Consider the following 18,174-nt stretch of genomic DNA (forward strand, 5'->3'; position numbering starts at 1 on the left):
CATAAAAGTCTTAAATAGCATTTAATAAGGTTTGTCATCAAGATAAATATAAAGAGATTATACTATTATATATATATATATATATATATATATATATATATATATATATATATATAATATAACAGATGAGTGTAGATTTGTTTTTAATTGAACTACAGAAGGGATGGTGCAGTTTTGGGTAAAAGGAAAAATGAAGAAATATGTCCTTGGTGATCAGACCACATTGTGATGTCATCATTTGTAGAGGATGGTCGCTTTATATGGTCGTGTATGTTTAAAAATGGCCAACATTTCCACTTCCTCCTACTATATAAAAATGGAGACAAAAGCTGAGGTAACTGAGGCCCCACCTCATACCTGTTTGACCCAATTGCAACGGAATCACACACTGTCAATCATGATGTCAGACTCCTGTTTTATACCTTCAGGTAACTAATTCAAACCAAACGTATCAGAAAAATGAACATACACTATATCCCATGTCGCTCGTCTTTGTATACAGTCAGTGGACTAGACAGAGGTGGGGAGGGGTCAGGAGCAATGCTGAGGATCTGTATGGCTGTGATGTGCAGCAGAGGTCAGGCCCATGGACTGGTTCTGGTGAACACGATGGAGGAGGGCTGCAGAGAGTGGAACAATTTTAAATGACATTTTGACCGCTACAAAAGATCTGATTGGTTTAACCAACCACAGTCATCTGATTGAGTTGGGGAAGGGGAAACAGGAGGGGAGAGGGAAGGGGTGAGATGGTGGTGGGGGTGGGTTGTCTTTTCCAGGATTTTCTGGGAAACTACAAGTATGCATCTTAACCCACAGATGGACTATAAATACAGCGAAGCAGCTAAAATATGAAGTACTGCTCAGTAAGCATTCCCTGGATGACTTCAAGTGAAACATCCAGAGGAACACCAAGTAGTGATGTTGTCACAACAGCAGCACTCAGAGTGAAGTTCTCCAGATGCCGCTTCAGATTCCTGTAATTCAAACCCCAAGCCTGGCGACAGACAGCGTTTGATCCAGACGCTAAGTACCCCCGGCTGCCTATTTATAGCCTTGTGTCTGTTGCAGCATTAAATCTGCTCATAGATACTTGGTATTTGTAGAGGGAGGTGCAGGAAGTCGTTTTATGAACTCCACAAAGTCCTTTAGATTGCCTTGCTGGCTCTGTTCAAAGTCGACATGACCTGGTTCAGAGGATTTATATAAAAGATTTATCTAAGGAGGTTGAATCAGGCCAAACACACTTGATGATGTGACAGCAGAACATTGAGAGGAAAGTGTAGAGAAGCTCAGTGTTTGTTTCTGGCTTCACATTCTGTATCAAAAGTCACTGATGTTTTAGTTCAGGTGTGATCTGTTTTCTCAGACAGAACATCTTCACATCTTCACATCTTCACATCTTCACATCTTCACATCAGTGAATCAAACTTCAGAGGCATTTTCTAAAACAATAATTCAGATTCTGTCTTAAAGGTCCAGTGTGTAATATCTGTCAAGGTTTATTGGCAAAATCTGAATATACTACCAATGAATGTTTTCCCCTCATTTTACACACTGGACCTTTAAAGTGAATTCTAACTTCATGACACTCAACATCTCTCATACAGTGAGAGGATCTTACCTACTCTGTACAAATGGGTGCAAATGGTCCAATGATAGGTAGAGACACCTCCTAGGCCACAGGAAGTCATAGATTCAAACTTAAAGGACCATACCGGTGTTTTTGCTGTGACTGCTTAAGGACAGGAAGTGTGTGATTCTGATATTACCTTAGATAAGATATAGAACACCTTCCTGTAATCATTGTTTTTACAGATACTAATATATAACTAGTACAGAATTTAATATTATATTTATTTAAGCCTCTGTCATTGATAAAGATGGAAGTCATGAACAGAATTTCTCAGGAACACCTTATTTGGCACAAATGTTCACTTGGATTTGAGGAGGATATGATTTGATCTTGAAGGTCAGAGGTCAAAGGTCACTGAGACCATAAGACCATCTCCAAATACACGTAATGTGTTTTATTTCATTCCATAGTCATAAATATGAATCTGGACATGAATATAATGTGACAGACTGGTGGAAGCAGAGAAAGATGACTCCTTCTTCCAGCTTTAAGTTTGTGTCACTACATCAAGTTCAACCATCATTTCTGAGGCTCGTTCACACTCACCAGTTAAATCTTCACTCACCTGTTGATAGAGCTCAAGAGAGAAGCCTGAGCCGAGGAGATGTAAAACTACACAGATGTTGTTTGGTTCTTCAAAGCACAAACACTTCTTATGGTCCAACACTTCAAATAAAAATATTGGAAAGTGTAAACTATGGAAGCTTAAACCTCGGGCCAAGGGGGCGGAAACTGATTTTCACAGCGAGCTGGAATCACAGGAAAACGCTGCTCCAGCTGGTATTATGGTGCGCTTTCAAAACATTTGGTGGTAATATAAAATAAGTATCATGCATTAAATGAGGTGAAATATGCAAAAGCACTGATATGGTCCTTTAAAAGCTAATTATGGCAGAATAGAAGTGAACAAGCGCAGTAAAAAGCTGAAAACCTGCTGAACTCTCTTTCCCTTGTTTCCCATTTGATATATAACATTAAAAAGTCCACGTGCAGTTCGCTGACGTCAACCCTCTGGATTTTTTAGGTGTCTAAGTTCACAATTTTCAACCCCCGTGCCTCTGTGTGGAGCTGCCAGCGGGCAGTTACCTCGCACGGCTTTAAAGAACAAGAGGCCATCTGTCAGCTCTCCTAGACGTCTGCACCTCCATGTTTATTGTTAAATGACAGATCCTTACTAAGCGCTCAAAAGCAATATTTCATGCCTGCAGAGCTGCATCCAAATCTCTCAGTCCACTCCCGTGATTTGGCGCTCTCCCTAAACGTGCCCGGGCTGCACGATGCTGGCCTGAATATGAAGTTTTGACTGCTGCACCCCACACATGAGCCAAATTGTGGGAGTTTAATCAGAATATAAATTCCTATGAAGTTATCTTCCATGATTACAGGTCGTTTGGACTAGTTTCTGCAGCCTGGTTTGTTACAGTCTTAGCCTGTAAATAATCTTGAAGCACAGATCTCTCCTTCATATGGAGAGTTCCTTTTAAGAGCATTTTCAAATATTTGACCCTGATACCGATGGTGCTCAAAATAACCGCTACAAAACAAACTTTCAAAGCAACAGAAGGGACACGAGAAAGGAGGGCAGACGTATATGACCAGTTATCTACCATGAAAAACGGCTCCTGCTCCAAATTAGGAATGTTGAACTTCAGGTTAAACAACAAAGCGGTTGGTTTCCTCCCGCTTCATCAGATTAAACAGCACGTGCTCAGTTGAAGTGTTCTTATTAAAGTGAATAATGTCAACTTGAATCTGCTCAGAAGTACAGTACATATCTGTTCAAGGTGCTATGAAAGCCATCCCGCAAAATGTGTCAAAATATACAGTATGTCTTATTGAACTGTACAGAGATGTTGATTTATTGAATAAATTGTTCTGTTGGCTTGTTTGTTGCTGTTCTCATGATTGTGTTTTTATATATATATATTGGGCTTTTTATTGCCTACAGTGGAGAGAGAGACAGGAAATGAGGAGGCAGAGAGGGGGAATGACATGCAGGAAATGGCTGCCCGATGAAATTGAATGTTTTCATTAATCAAGAATGAAAGTCTGAGGTCAGATACCGTCGTAGTTCCGACCATAAACGATGCCAACTAGCACCCGGTGGCGTTATTCCCATAACCCGCCAGGCAGTGTCCGGAAAAACTAGGAAACCGGGAAATGCTGGGCGACTTGACCACTAAATAATAATATCAAAATAACTATAAAGACAAAATTATATATTTATCGAAAATGGACCCACTAACAAGTGTGGGTAATGTAGATTCATCCACATTAATATGAGACTCTTTTATAACCAAAAGCAAACTCCTCGGGGTCTCTTTATCACTTTTGTCATTACATAATAAATACACAATGAAAATCAAAACAAATGCCTTAAACGGAGCTCGATATGTAAAACATAAAAGGAAAGATGTCATGCACACACACGCTCATCAAAACACACACTGTTCACATTCATGCCTAATATTGTGTTGGTCCCTTTTGCTGCCAAATACGCAACAAACTGCGCTGCACTGTGTATTCTGCTTTCTATCAGAACCAACATGAACTTGTTCGGCAGTTTGACTAACAGTGTCACCACTGTTCCTTCCTTGGACCAACTTTTGATAGATCCTGACCACTGCAGACCAGGAACACCCCACAAGAGCTGCAGTTGTTCAGATGCTCTGACCCAGTCGCACCTCGTCAATCTGGATCAAATTCTTCCTGTTTCTAACATGTCAACTTTGAGGACAACATGTTCACTTGCTGCCTAATATATCCCACCTACTAACAGGTGCCATGATGGTGGGTTGTTCACTGTTACTCACTTCATCTCTGTCAGTGTTCATAATGTTAGGTCTACAACAAGGATAAGAATGAGATGACCACAGCTAGTATATTGCACTTGTATAGAAAATTGATACATACTTGGATTGCAGCCATTTATGACAGAAAACATCACTAAGTGTCACTCAGCGTCTGACTATAATGCTATGGTGAAAGAACATGTCATTTTGTGTGAAGTGTTGTTGAAAAATCAACATCAACAATTGAATCAACTGAATCTCTAGATCATTCAAACCTGTTAACATAAAAACCAAGATCTCCTGCAGCTGCCACGCACACGTCACACAGCCAGCGCGTATGAGGAAAGTAGACACAGCCAAACTCTGGCCGACGGGTTCATCACTATGAGCGACATTTACTGTCAGTTTTCAGTGCCTGTGCAGAAAAGTCCAAAACCGTTATTAATGATGGCTAAAATGTGACTTTGGATTGTTCTGAAAGCAACTTGTCCTGCACGAGATCCTGCAAAAACATGTTATCAGTCTTTTTCTTTCTTTCTTTCTTTTGGCGCAATGGTGTCCTATGAAAACACAACATAATTTCCCTCATCCGAAGAGTTGTGGTTATTCCAGATGAGAATTTTTTTTAATGTTTTTGTTTTTGTCTTTGTTGATTTGAAAGATGTGGAGTTGAAAAAAAGACGATGTCATGAACCTCCATGCACCAATCAGAATTTAGCAGCCCAGCCCAAAGTTTAGGGGCCTCACGTGTTGTATGTAGTTTTCTTTAAAGTTTTGAGTTGCTAGATCATAATGGGGCATTTGTAAAGTAAATAAGGGCCTGCTTTCATTATTATTATAGAAATATGTTTGTCAAACACTATCTTCTTGTAGCTGTTTTTGAGTTCAAAACTCAATCTCAGGTTGAGGAAAGTGTCCCATAATGAGCTTTTGAGTTTTTCTCACTTACCACTAGGCTGTGCCATAGATAAAGAAATCGTTTGTCAGCTAGATGCTCGTAGTACTCGTGGGCCAACAGCAAACAGTGTTTTTTTTTCCAGTCAGCATATGTGTTCAGGCCTCGAGGGCACAAAGAAAACAAGCTCCTGTAATTGTGGTCACTCTCTTGCTTGTGGCCAACTAATCACACCCTGTCAGGGAGCAGTTGTCTCTGCCTCGTGAGAAATCGATCTTTCTCGTTGCACTATGAACAGACAGGGGATCTCATCTTGGCAGAACAAGAGGAGAAGGGGAGAATAAGAAGTGGAAGGCAGATTGGGAGGGCAGGTTGTGTATTCGAGAGTGTTGTGCAGACAGGAAGTGGGACGATACACGGCTGAATGGTGTGATGCTCAAATGGCAATGTCCCAGTTAGACACTCTGAAGTCAGCAGCAGTTACTTAGCATAAGAAGTTCAAATGTGCTCACACAGCTCTGCAGATCCACACACTCTGGTTTGTGTTAGAGTCAGAGTGTCTTTAGGAAGATGAAGAGAAAGTCCAAGAAAATGTAGGACTTGCTTCCAGTAAACCAAATCTCTACGGATAACAGTGTATTTCTATGGAAATATGAGTGAGCTACCATGGGGAATGGCTGATAAGGGCTTAGGAAGAATGGATATGATATGGTATTTTTCATTAAAGTGTGGTTCAACATTTTGGTAAATTCGCCTATTGCCACAATCCCTATAGTTTAGGTTAGTAGGTTAATTTGATAACTTTAATTGTCGGTGCAAGCTGTTTTTAGATCGGTGGGGCAGAGACGTGAGCTCTGCACGGCGCGAGGTACTTTCGCCTTTCCCTCATCAAACTCATCAAATACACAATCCAACAACTCCAAAATGCTCTCATGGACAAATTCTGACCTGCACATTCACCACGCCATTAAATAATAATGTAACATTACGAGACAGTGTTGTTTTAGAGGCAAATTCATAGCAAGTAGTTCAGAGTATTTGCTTCATGTGTCGTAAATATTACATACGTTATTATTTCATAGCGTGGTGAATGTGCAGGTCATAACTTGTCCACAAGAGCATTTTGGAGTTGTTGGATTGTGTATAGTTTGATGAGGGAAAGGCGAAAGTACCTCACGCCGTGCAGAGCTCACATCTCTGCCCCACCGATCTAAAAACAGCTTGCACTGACAATTAAAGGTAATTAACGTACTCTTATGACTATAGAGAATATGGCAATGGGTGAATTTGTCAAAATGTTGAACTATTCTTTTCAGTATTGACTATATCATCCTGTCATGACTGAGTTTATGGATCACAGTGACATGAAAATATGTTCAGTTGTGTTACTTACAGAGGGAACAGCTTTATATTGATAGCTCATGATCCCTCTTATTATGTCAGTACATTGGTTAACTTAGCTTATCTGAGCAGACTTGACACAAGGTGAAGCAGCTCACCAGATCCAAAGTTCAAACCTCCACACGCCTCCAAGCCCGTCTTAAGTCACTAACAACCATGTTGGGCCTTATTTATTTCCTAATGTAGTGATTGACTTGATACATTCCACTGCTCTGCTGAAGGGATAGAAGAATACTTTGAGTGTTTTATTTATGTGGACCACAGACATCCACAAACTAAGATACCTGACACAGCAGCTGCTGTGGTTCTGTCATTAAGAGATTATTTGTAGTCTCTGACCTTTGAGAAAAGAAACTAAAAGCATTGATCAGCAATGTGTTTCTGATCAACTCTTGTTCCAAGCCTTTATTATGGAGAAAGAGAAGGCCATGACTTAGACTCAAACCCATATGTGGCCTATTGCTCTACCAGGTTGGCTAATGAGGTGCCTAAACTTTCTTAATTTGTTTTTTTTTACTAGTTGTACGATCAATCGATTTGTGTATAAATGTATGTAAAACGAAAGATCAAATAGAAGAGAATAAAGGAAATATTAATCCAGTCATTCAGTTCCAGCTTGTTTTGACAGTTTCCTTTAATCAACAGTCACAGTTCAGCTTCCATTTACATGCACCGCATAGAGTAGTTGTTACATTGTGACTTAGCTACAGGATTTCTACATGAGTGGCATTTCTAAAACTAAAATATCCACTCTCCTGTTTAAAATAAAGAAATGCAACAACAAGCAAGTTTCTTTGTTGCGAACAAAAAGAACCATCATTTATCTTGATCTCATCCTTTAGCACACTGTCTGGTCGACGTGAAATGAGAACTCCTGGAACATCTGATAGCGAACATCCGGGTGCTCATAACGTTGACCGAGTTGAAGAAATATTGCTCCCCCACATACTAATTAATCTACATTTGACTGAACCTCTACACCCACTGTAACATTTTGCAGAGAACCAACTGAGGGTTACGGTGGCAGTGACTTATTCTAAGATACTACATTGGTTTGCAGGGCGGAGCGTAATTATAAATTAAAAAAGGGTTCAAATGAAACGGAACGTCATCCGACAGTTCAGCTTCATAATATCAGAATGATAACATATTATTATGGTTTCAAGTGTTTTGGTTTGTGTATTCTTAGTTGTGTTTTACTTGAAACACTCGGGGGATAATCATGTGAGCTCATTTTTAGTATCATGATGCGATGAATCACACATGTCTTCCACTGAGACCTCCTGCAGCCTTATCAGGGCGAGTCTGAGGGAGGACAGTGTGGTCTGACGAAACCCTGTTTCATCAGAAATTCCATAGACAAAGCACCAGCACCACCCACATACAGTATAGTGCATGTAAACCCAGAAAACACACTTCATGTTAATTATAACATGAAGAAAACAGCAAAGGAGTTTGGTAGAAACAGATGTAGGTCATTAACACCGTGATTATGATACTTTTATTGATTACGGCGCTAAATTAAAGGCTTCTGTAGACGGCTCTCCGACTGAAAGTTAATTGTTTTCAGCAGGAGTCCAGAGGATCCCAGTCTGTCTGAGTCTGGCCTCCGCCCTCCTCCAGTCTGCTCCCACACTTTGGTCTTTTTTCGAAAATAATATTCACGTGTCTGGAAGTCAACACCCAGGGTTACGTGCACACACACACACATACACACACACAAACTGTGCAGGGACACTTCAAAAGCAGCGAGATGATGAAGCCATCTGGTTGTGTTTTGTGAAGGGAGTCCCCGGTCCCAGAGTTTCCTCAAATATAGCCGGCCGCTCCGGTGTGAATGAAGTCAGCAGACTTTTCTGATTTGGTTTCAGCTGCTGTGACGCATGGCTTCTCAGCAGAAGCCCACTGGACGACACACTATGTTTCCAGAGAAGTACCAGACGGCCTGGATGGACACAAGCACTGGGCAGCTTGCAGCCGTACTTTGGAACATTAGCTTCTTATTATTTCTTATTTTATTAGGAAAAGTGCTTTTACCAGTTTGGGGTCATTGAGCCAGGAGCTGAAAAGTGTTTTTAAATCCCAATCCTCAATAGAGCTGGACATATAAAATAATCATAGTTCTCTAAAAGGCCTCGTCTAGCCCCTGAAGTGTGATTGACGCTAAACAAACATCTGTCCTGAAATGCTCTGAATTTGGCCTGAATGATCTAGATTTTGTTTTTGCTGCTTGCTCCGATCTTTGCCACACTTAAGAGGTAGATACCAGAGTTTGGATTTAGGTGGAACTGGATGTGGGCAATCAACTGTCACACACCATGGAGGCTGCAAAACACTTCTCTCTCCAAGCTGTGAAAGCACGATCACATTTCACTTCCACTTTTACATTCAATTCTGTTGAAACTCACAGAATAAATTCAGGTGTTGCTCAAGACACAGCGCCAGAAAACACTTCTGTAAACACTGACCAAGCAGATGTTCTAAACACACAGATGAGTTATCGTTCCCAGGTGTGTTTTCATTATATTCACAAAAGATGTAAAATGAGATCATTTCCTTTTTCAGAGGCCAGTGAAGGGAAGTTTGGTTCAGTGGAAAAACAACAAAACTGTAAAATTTCAGTAGAAATCTACTGACACACTGACACAAATGTGTCCTACTAAACAACAGCAAACTGTACTGACAGTGGAAACCAGTGGAAAAGAGCTCAGAGAGGTCGTAGCTTATTAATTTATTGATAGAGACATTTGTGCTCATATATTTAATCGTGGTGCGTTCTGCTTGGTCAGTTATTGTGGTTTTGTATTGGAAGGCCATAGCAGCTTAAGCACTATAGTCTAGGGTAGACACACTGAGCACGGATGTTCGCACACACACTTGATCACTGTAGATTTCTAAAACTGGAGCAATGGAAGGGAAGCCCTTTGCTTAAAGGGATAGTTCAACATTTTGGCAAATTGGCCCATTGCTATAATCCCTATAGTTTTAGGAGTAGGTTCGTTACCTTTAATTGTCGGTGCAAGCTATTTTTAGAATGGCAGAGCAGAGCCGCGAGCTGCTCAGAGCTACGCTACAGAGGCTAATGAGATTTCTTGGTTTCCCTCATCAATCTAATCAAATACACAATCCAACAACTCCAAAACACTCTTGTGGACCAGTTGTGACCTGCACATTCACCACGCTATGCAAAACTGCTGATGCACGTTACCGTTGGGGGCAGTTTTTCAGCAAGCAGTCTCTGCATTTGCCTCGAAAACCTACTCCTATAGGGATTATGGCAATGGGCCAATTTGCCAAAATGTTGAACTATCCCTTTAAGGACACTTCAACAGTGGCAATGAAGGAGTAGCTGGCCAGATTGACCCTGCCTGCCCAAAGAATAAACTGACAAGCTTCAGGTCATAAACCTACTTGTTGTATTGGGTAGATTCTTCATCAAAATGTGTTTTGTGTGTCTATTTAACTGACTCTAAACTCAGTGACCTCGCAACCCATTTCTTCATAAGATAAACAGTCCTGAGAACAAGCTGACATATTGTCAAACTGCAAGGAAGCAGCAGCAGAGAACACCGTCTTCTTAAACATTAGCTGGCTGTCACTCGTCTGTCGTCTGCCTGAATACCTGAGGGTGAAATGTAGCACACTCACACAGCCGGAGAAATCAGTGCTAAGCATCTGCAGAGACTGCATAACATGTGCCTGTTTGCACTCAGTGTTCTACTGTGCAGCTCACACTTGTAGTCCATCAAAACCAAATATTCATTTGGCAGCTGAAGGTGAGACAAATGAGTTGTATAACTACCCTGAGAATCTGTTACACAACCTATAAGTGAAAAAGAAATGTCTGACAGTCGGACACGACAGGAATCTAACGAATGTGCCGCAGTGTTTCTGTGTTATTGGGTCTTACTCTTTAATCATTTATAATCCAAGAATAGATATGAACAGCCAAAGGTCTAAGTTCAGATTTGAACTTCCATGACCTTTAAGTGTTCGCTTGTCCTTCTCTATTTTGAGCCCATAAACACAGATCAGACCCCATTTTAGCTGATGAATGGTCACAATGGCTAAATGGCTACTGTAGCCTGTAGCAACTACAACCTTTCATCCCAAAATTTATTATTCATTATTTTAGCTTGTGTTAAATACTTTGACTGTTCATCAGTTGATTTGTCTTATTATTTAAAGCATGTATCCTTTCACTTTTTGCAAACTCATAGTCTCCATTATTTTTTCTGGTAAATCTAGCTATTTAGCTGTTAAAATTGTGCCTTTAGTTAAGCTCATATTGTTTATTATTTTAGCTTATATTAAACATTTCAACTTCAAGTCATCAATTACTTTTAGCTAACTAGCCTAATTCAAGCTAACGATGTATCCATGGGGTCATTCCTATGTTCCCACAGCCCTATGTTCCCTCAGCCCTATGTTCCCACATTTCTAACTTTTGTTGTCACTGAAAATTAGGCCCTATGTTCCCTCAGTCCTTTGGTCCCACCATTGGTTGGGTTTAGGCAATTAAAAAAGGAGTTGGTTAAGTTTAGTAAAAAGACCATAGAGGCTAGACAGGCCAGATAGATAGAGTCCAGGTAGAGAGAGTCCAGTGGGAACATAGGGCTGAGGGAACATAGGGCTGTGGGAACATAGGCACGCTTCAGCCAAATATTTGATTATTCATTACTTTTTGCTAAATATTAATAAATTATAAAATATATTTTAACCTCTCTTGCTAGCTAGTTGGTTAACACAGTAGCTAGTGTGACTATAGCCTATTGCATAAAGTAGTGCTGAAATCAATTTGATCACTGTTGTCGAGTCATAAATGTGTTAGCAGCTCTCATAACCTCCTAACAGCAGCGGTGTTGATCTGTCTGGGATGGATGCAGGTCATTCCTCAACCTGAACAACAGCCGTAAAGTACAGAATGTGCTACAGGTTGTGCCGTGTTTTTCAAAACGGCTGCTCTGTCTACCTGACAGCTATTAATTAGGCCTTTATCACCCGAGAGAAGACATGCTGAGACTTTGACACACACACCTATATTTCGCTGTTGTCCAAAACAAGAAAGAACAATGTTCTTGCTGACGATGCCAGATAGGAGGAGGCCTTTAAATGTTCGCACTTTAAATACCATTTGAGGCACAACGTGTTCGTTACTCTTGCATGGCCTAAAGCTTTGTTAATTGTTTGTGTGACTGTAATGTCAATACAAAGCTGGGTAATGTCTGACCCGAGTTCAACTGTCCAACACTGAACTGTAAGAGACAGTCTCTCAAGGATCATAGAGGTTTTATTATAAAAAAGAGAGACATAACGAATCTTCTATGAACAGTACACAGCACTTTGTCAAGTGTTTTGGAGTAAAAACCTCCATGTGTGGTTGTCTCTCGTGTCATGTACTAAAATATATTTGTTCTCACCTTATTTAAATGTTCTTGGTCATGCCGTATTTCTTTTTTATACTAGGAAAGGCAAATTTATTTGCATAACCTATTATACACAGAAATAACTCAATGTGCTTAACAAAAAATAAAAGAAGCATAAAAATAGAGCTGAAATCAAAGTAAGAAATCAGTATAAAACATAAATAATGAAATAACAAATGGTGTTGGCTTGTTTGCATGCACTTTTTCTTGCAACTTGCAATTAAGTGAAATTGTGTTAGGTGTCCTTACTCTGATTCTAAGAAAGTTTCTATTGTTAAAGCCATTACATTTGTGGCTTACTGCAAAAACATGGGAATCAGAGCAGCAGAATGTGAGTGCAGGACAGGAATGTGAATGAACATGAATTCAGAACATTGCTATACATGATAAACATGTCAGAGAGAAATAGTGCAGTGCAGCAGTGGCTGATTGAATGCACATGCGTGTCTGCATTTACAGAAAAACAGTGACACGCAAGCTTCACGGAACCCCAGCCCCATTTACCGTATGTGTGTGTGTGTGTGTGTGTGTGTGTGTATGTGTGTGTGTGCACGTACATGTGTCTGTGTGAGTGTGTGTATGTGTATAGATGTGTGGGTCCATCACGTGGCGACAACAATCAAACAAAGCCTCGCAATTAATTTAACAAAGCACTTTTCTGTGGTACTAAATCACTGCTGCTCTTTAAACTGTAATAATAGTTGATAGGAAGATGAGATTAGCCGGAGCACAGCAGCCTGGCGCCTGTGGGCTGCCTCCAACACTCACGTGCTTCAACCTCTTTATTTTGGGCTGGCAGGTAAAACTGCTTATTTCACTGTCATGAGTGTTTATGGGCTGGTGATAAGGTGAATCTGGGTGATGAACATTCCTACTGAGGCGCAATGCTCTCACAGCTCATCTTCAGCAGGAGGGTCTCACAGACTGAGGAAACTCTCAGGGTAGTGTGTGTTACAGTAAGTTGTTGTGTTTAACCCATGTGAGGCATAGTTTTGTACTTTCTGTTGAGCTCATTTTTTTTCCTATTTATTGTCAGCTAAAAAAGGTTTTTCTTCTTCTTCTTCTCTCAACAATATCATAGCTTTATTGACATTTTTACTATTTCAAAAATAGATAGAATTCATGTTTAAACACACTTCCTGCATGCATTTTCCTCACTGCCTGCTGCCTGTGAAGTTAGCACTGGTAGAGATGAATATGCCACTAAAATGGAAGTTTGTAGCAATGGTAAATTATGCTAAATGAGGCTATAAAAAAGTTAGCTCTCCCACATACAATAGTCTCTCATGTACTACTAAAATATGTTTTTACCTTATTTAAATGTTATTGGTCATGCCTTGTAACTTTTGTATACTAGGAAAGGCAAATGTATTTGTATAACATATTAACAAACACAGAAATAACTCAATGTGCTTAACAAAAATAAAAGAAGCATAAAAAGCCCTGAAATCAAAGAAGTAGTCAGTATTTTATAGGTTTTGTAGGTTTCCTCTACCTCTTAATGAGGACCCTTGCTGTGTGCAGGGGTGGTGGTTAACACCTGACAAGAGCTTCCGCCATTGTTGTCTTAATCTTGCAGGATGTCATAATTAGCTGCCATAACAGTGCTATGTCTTCAGGGCAAATTGGAGGCAACACTGACAATTAAAGGGAAGTGAGGCGATCGTTAGCATGCTAACTTTAGAATGCTAAAGAGATGTGATAGATGAGATTCAGCACTGGCATTACCTTTCAACACAAGAGACAGCTGTTGGCGAGTTACACTGAACTTGCAAAGTTTCTTCTAGACTGATGTTGTTAATGCTAACGCTAGCTAAGCAGCAACTTAGAAATAGCGCCTTTAATCATGATTTTTTTTTTTTTTTTTAAGTTTGGCATCCTGTTTATCTGCTGCACATGCACTGACTTGATCTTTGGAATGAATTGAAAGATGCTTTAATAACAAAATATATGTAAACATTGTGTCTTTAAATAGTAATAGCAACATGTGAGTTTGAATGTCTTTTGGTCCTACTCCGGTGGTATAGCCTTACATTATCCAACCGTGCATGCTCATCTGTGCTAATTGTATCTTTGAGTTGTAAGCTAATGCCTCACTCACACTAATGGCTCCATAAATATCTCATTTATAGCGCAGGCCTTGTGCAGTGTCCTCAAAACGTTGACCTTTGGCCGTGAGCTGAAGAGAGCTTGACCCGCCACAGGCCTCCCACCATCCATCTCCCTCTGCCTCGATCTACAACACTTTGAGGAAAGTTAAATTCAGATCTGTCATCACACAGTTGACACAGCATTTTTATTTTCCCTCTGTCCTACTGTTTCTCATCTGTCTGTTAACAGTAGCTTCAGAATCCAAATTACGATCCTAAATACTGTTTTCCACAGGAAACACTTACTCATACTTTCCAGGCTGGCTGTGAAAACTGGAAAAATCAGTGATGGATAAGAGGGCAGGGAAGGGGACGGGTGTGATTCCTGGACACTGTCCACACCACCACCACCAACACCACCGCTGCCACGGCTGATCACTGAACCAGTTCTGGTTCGACTCTGACCCTGAGGTATGTGAGGTTAGTAGTGTGAGGTGGAGAGAGTAAGAAGGTTAGCCAGCTGGCCCAGACATCAGGAGAGCTGGTGGGGGGTATCTGCTCTTTATCTTACAACCCTACACACACACACACACACACACACACACACACACACACACACACACACACACACACACACACACACACACACACACACACACAGACCTGCAATACACAAACATAGTGCTTTGTTACAGTCGAATTTTGAACTTTGACACACAAAGTTGAAGTGACCAATGTTTTAGATAACAGTTGCTTATTTCCACATCCATCATTTACAGGACAACATTTACAGTTTAAGTGGAGTTGTCTTTTCAATTAATACAAGACTTACAATCAGGGCCGTTGTATAGGGGAGAAAGGTGATGATAATTCTAGGGGCCCAGCGCCCATAGGGCCCACAAAAAACCCCAGTAGTCTAATTTTTGTATGACTGATTTATTCTGCATAAGACCCTGACTAATACACATAGTAATGCTGCATTAGCATCAAAACAAAGTAGGCTAAATAAAAAATGATAATACGTAGTCTAAGAAAAGAAAAAAAAGAAAAGTCAGGGGGTAGGGGCCCACTTTAGTATTCTTTAAGGGGGCCCAGAGTTCCTAGCAACGGCCCTGCTTACAATTACTCCATCTGTTAAAGCAGAAGTGAGTGATATATTTGTGTTAATATAAGTCTTAAATAGTTATATCTTCCGACAGCAATCACTTACATAGAGTGTTTGGACTGAAACACGGGTCTGTCAGTCCCTCTGCTCTGCTCTGAGCCGAAGAGAAAACATTTATCGTATCCTACAGTTTTTATCCAATGAGGAGAGAGAACGGCATGCAGGGCTGTGTGTGCAGCCAAGGAACGCCGTGAATGTGGTGACGTAGCGACGAGGACTGTTATGGTGCGTTCAAGGAAACTCGTATTTTTCCGACCGTGAAGTGGTACCAGTTCAATCTGGTACGAGTTCACCGGTCGGAAGTTACGAGTGGCCGTTATAGTGACTTTCACCGGTAAAACAGGTCGGAAAAACACGAGTGGGTTGCCTGGAACGCTACAAAGTCGTAAGTTGTGACTTGAAGCTGTAATTTACGATTTCAAAAGCCTGCCTGGAACGCAGCATTAGCGAAAACGACCGGATCACTCACTTCTGCTTTAATTATAAGTCCAAAATTCTGTCTCCTTTTAGCTCTGTTTAGGTCTCCACCAACTCACACTCTAATACTGATAGTGGGAAGGGAGCAGCTTTTTCACTACAAACTGATGCCTGACGTTGCTGGAAATGGGTTTTATGACAGCTAAACCTGGCGTAAACAATCCAATTGTGGACCACAAAACCAAAACACCAGAAGCAGATTTGGATGAAAATCCTCTGTACTGTAGGTTCTCTCAGCAGGTTAACCTGGTGAAACATACACACTGGTCACTGCTGCTACATCCCATAATCTCTGTGAGTGACTGAGTTCAGCTCAGTTTGCAGGTTGGCAGAACTTCCTTGTCCTACTAGTTGTTCTGATTTTCAGATCTCTCTTGCAGCCTCTTTTTTTTCCAAAGCAAACCAAACCACAACTAGCTACAGTACAAACCATGGCCACACTCAGTACATTGCTATGGTTTGTTACCCATAGAAGATAGCTGAGAAGTGACTGCTGGTTGCCTTGTAGTCTTAGGGTTTTAGTAACTATTCCATACTTGTTGTTCTGTTTCACAACAGAAACATGTGAATTCAGCTGTTTTGTGATCACACGTGAGAGCATAGACAGTAGGAGAGGAAAGATTACGGAGTCCAAGATCTTAATCAGACATTGATCTGGAGAATCAAATTTTCCAATTTCTCTTTTGGTCATTTTTTATGTGGAAAGTCGAAGGACCCTCTCTCTTCCTTGAAAAATCACTTTCTTGTTTTTGGCTGGATGTACACTGACTCTCTGAAAACTAAATTCTAACCACAAAATAAGTTCCAGACATGCATTGAACGTCACAGACTGGAGATATTTAACAGCGTAAATGTCCACTGGTTAGTTTTTTCCCTTTAAGTCATTCCTGCAGTGTCATTCATATCTGTCCTAATAAATCTCCCCTGGGACTTAAAACCGCAGACCTGTCGAGCCGTCGTTGGGTGTATTAGCATGTGTGTAAATGAGCAGCATGGATCCCCCCGGACCCTCTCAGGATATTGGGTAATGTCTGGATTGTGCGTTGTGGACGATGCAATGCGGTGCTTGCTGTCTGCTAAGGCAATTGTCGTGGTGGTGAAAGAGATTGGGATTGTTGCAGCCAAAACCTGAAATAACGACACGAACGGACGACAGTTTTCCATCGAAGGCGTTGAGAACGTCTGCAGCGAGGGGCTCGGAAAGCAGATACATGAAATAAGAGATGGAGTGTGTGTGTGTGGGTGTTTTTGTGTGTCTGTCTGAACTGGCAAATGAAGACAGAGACTGAACAGTTTTGGTGTTTTAGTATGAAGGGGACAGCGTTTTTTGTGATCTGTGTAAATTTGTGTCTTTTGTGCGCATAAACATGAAGCATATCCAGACCCAAAGCCTGTGTGTATGAGTAAGATGCTAACTCACTAGCAGCCTGTTATACAACAATGTGATGTGATGTGTTTTTGTCTGCTTGTGTGTGTTTTCCTAAGCCTCAGTGTGTTGATCCCTCTGGGTCACCGTAACCTAAATTCAAGCATAGGCAAGTGATTTTCCTTCCACCTGTTTTTCAGTGCAATTTCGATTTGCACATAAACACTTTGACTATTAAAACCAAAAAAAGCTGAACTAACACTAAAAGTGCTGCTATTTTGAGGATGTGTGAGAGAGAGACAAAGAGAGAAAGAGAGAGAGAGCTGAATATGGAAAGAGAAGCAGGGAGAGGACATTTTGTCAGCTGGCAGCGTTAAACGTCGCTGCTGCGAGTTTATTGTCGAGTGTCAGCTTTCTGAAGGAAAACCCTCTATGAATATTTTACAAGACAATTAAAATTCTTCAGGCTCTGTCAAGCAGATCAGTTTCAGGGAAATTCATTCGCACGCCATTGAAACTGTTGACAGTGATTTTTTGGCGGCCTTGCAAATGTGTGTCTCCCCGGTGGAGGTGTGCGTGTGTCAGGTCCGCTGTCCTCGGGCCTTTGCAACAAAAGGTCAGAGGTTGAATTCTTAAAAAACAAGCCGGTAGCAGAGAGAAGGGGGGGTAGGGGGTCGGGGGACTGACAGCTTGTCAGAAAGTTGCAAACTTAGCGCAGCTGACATCCGCTGCAAAACGTAAATAGACGGAGGAGGTCAAGTGGACGTGGAGGGGGGAAATCTACCTGGAAACACTTCAAAAAGAGTTGGAAAAATAGCTCTTGGCTTCAGTGGGCCCTTTTTGTTGTTGTGCTGGTTAAATGTAGAAAAAGGGACATGCAGGATATCACCTATTGAACAGGTTAAAGGAAACCAGTACAGTGACACATT

The sequence above is a fragment of the Trachurus trachurus genome, assembly GCF_905171665.1.
Source record: "Trachurus trachurus genome assembly, chromosome: 23".
Taxonomy (NCBI): domain Eukaryota; kingdom Metazoa; phylum Chordata; class Actinopteri; order Carangiformes; family Carangidae; genus Trachurus; species Trachurus trachurus.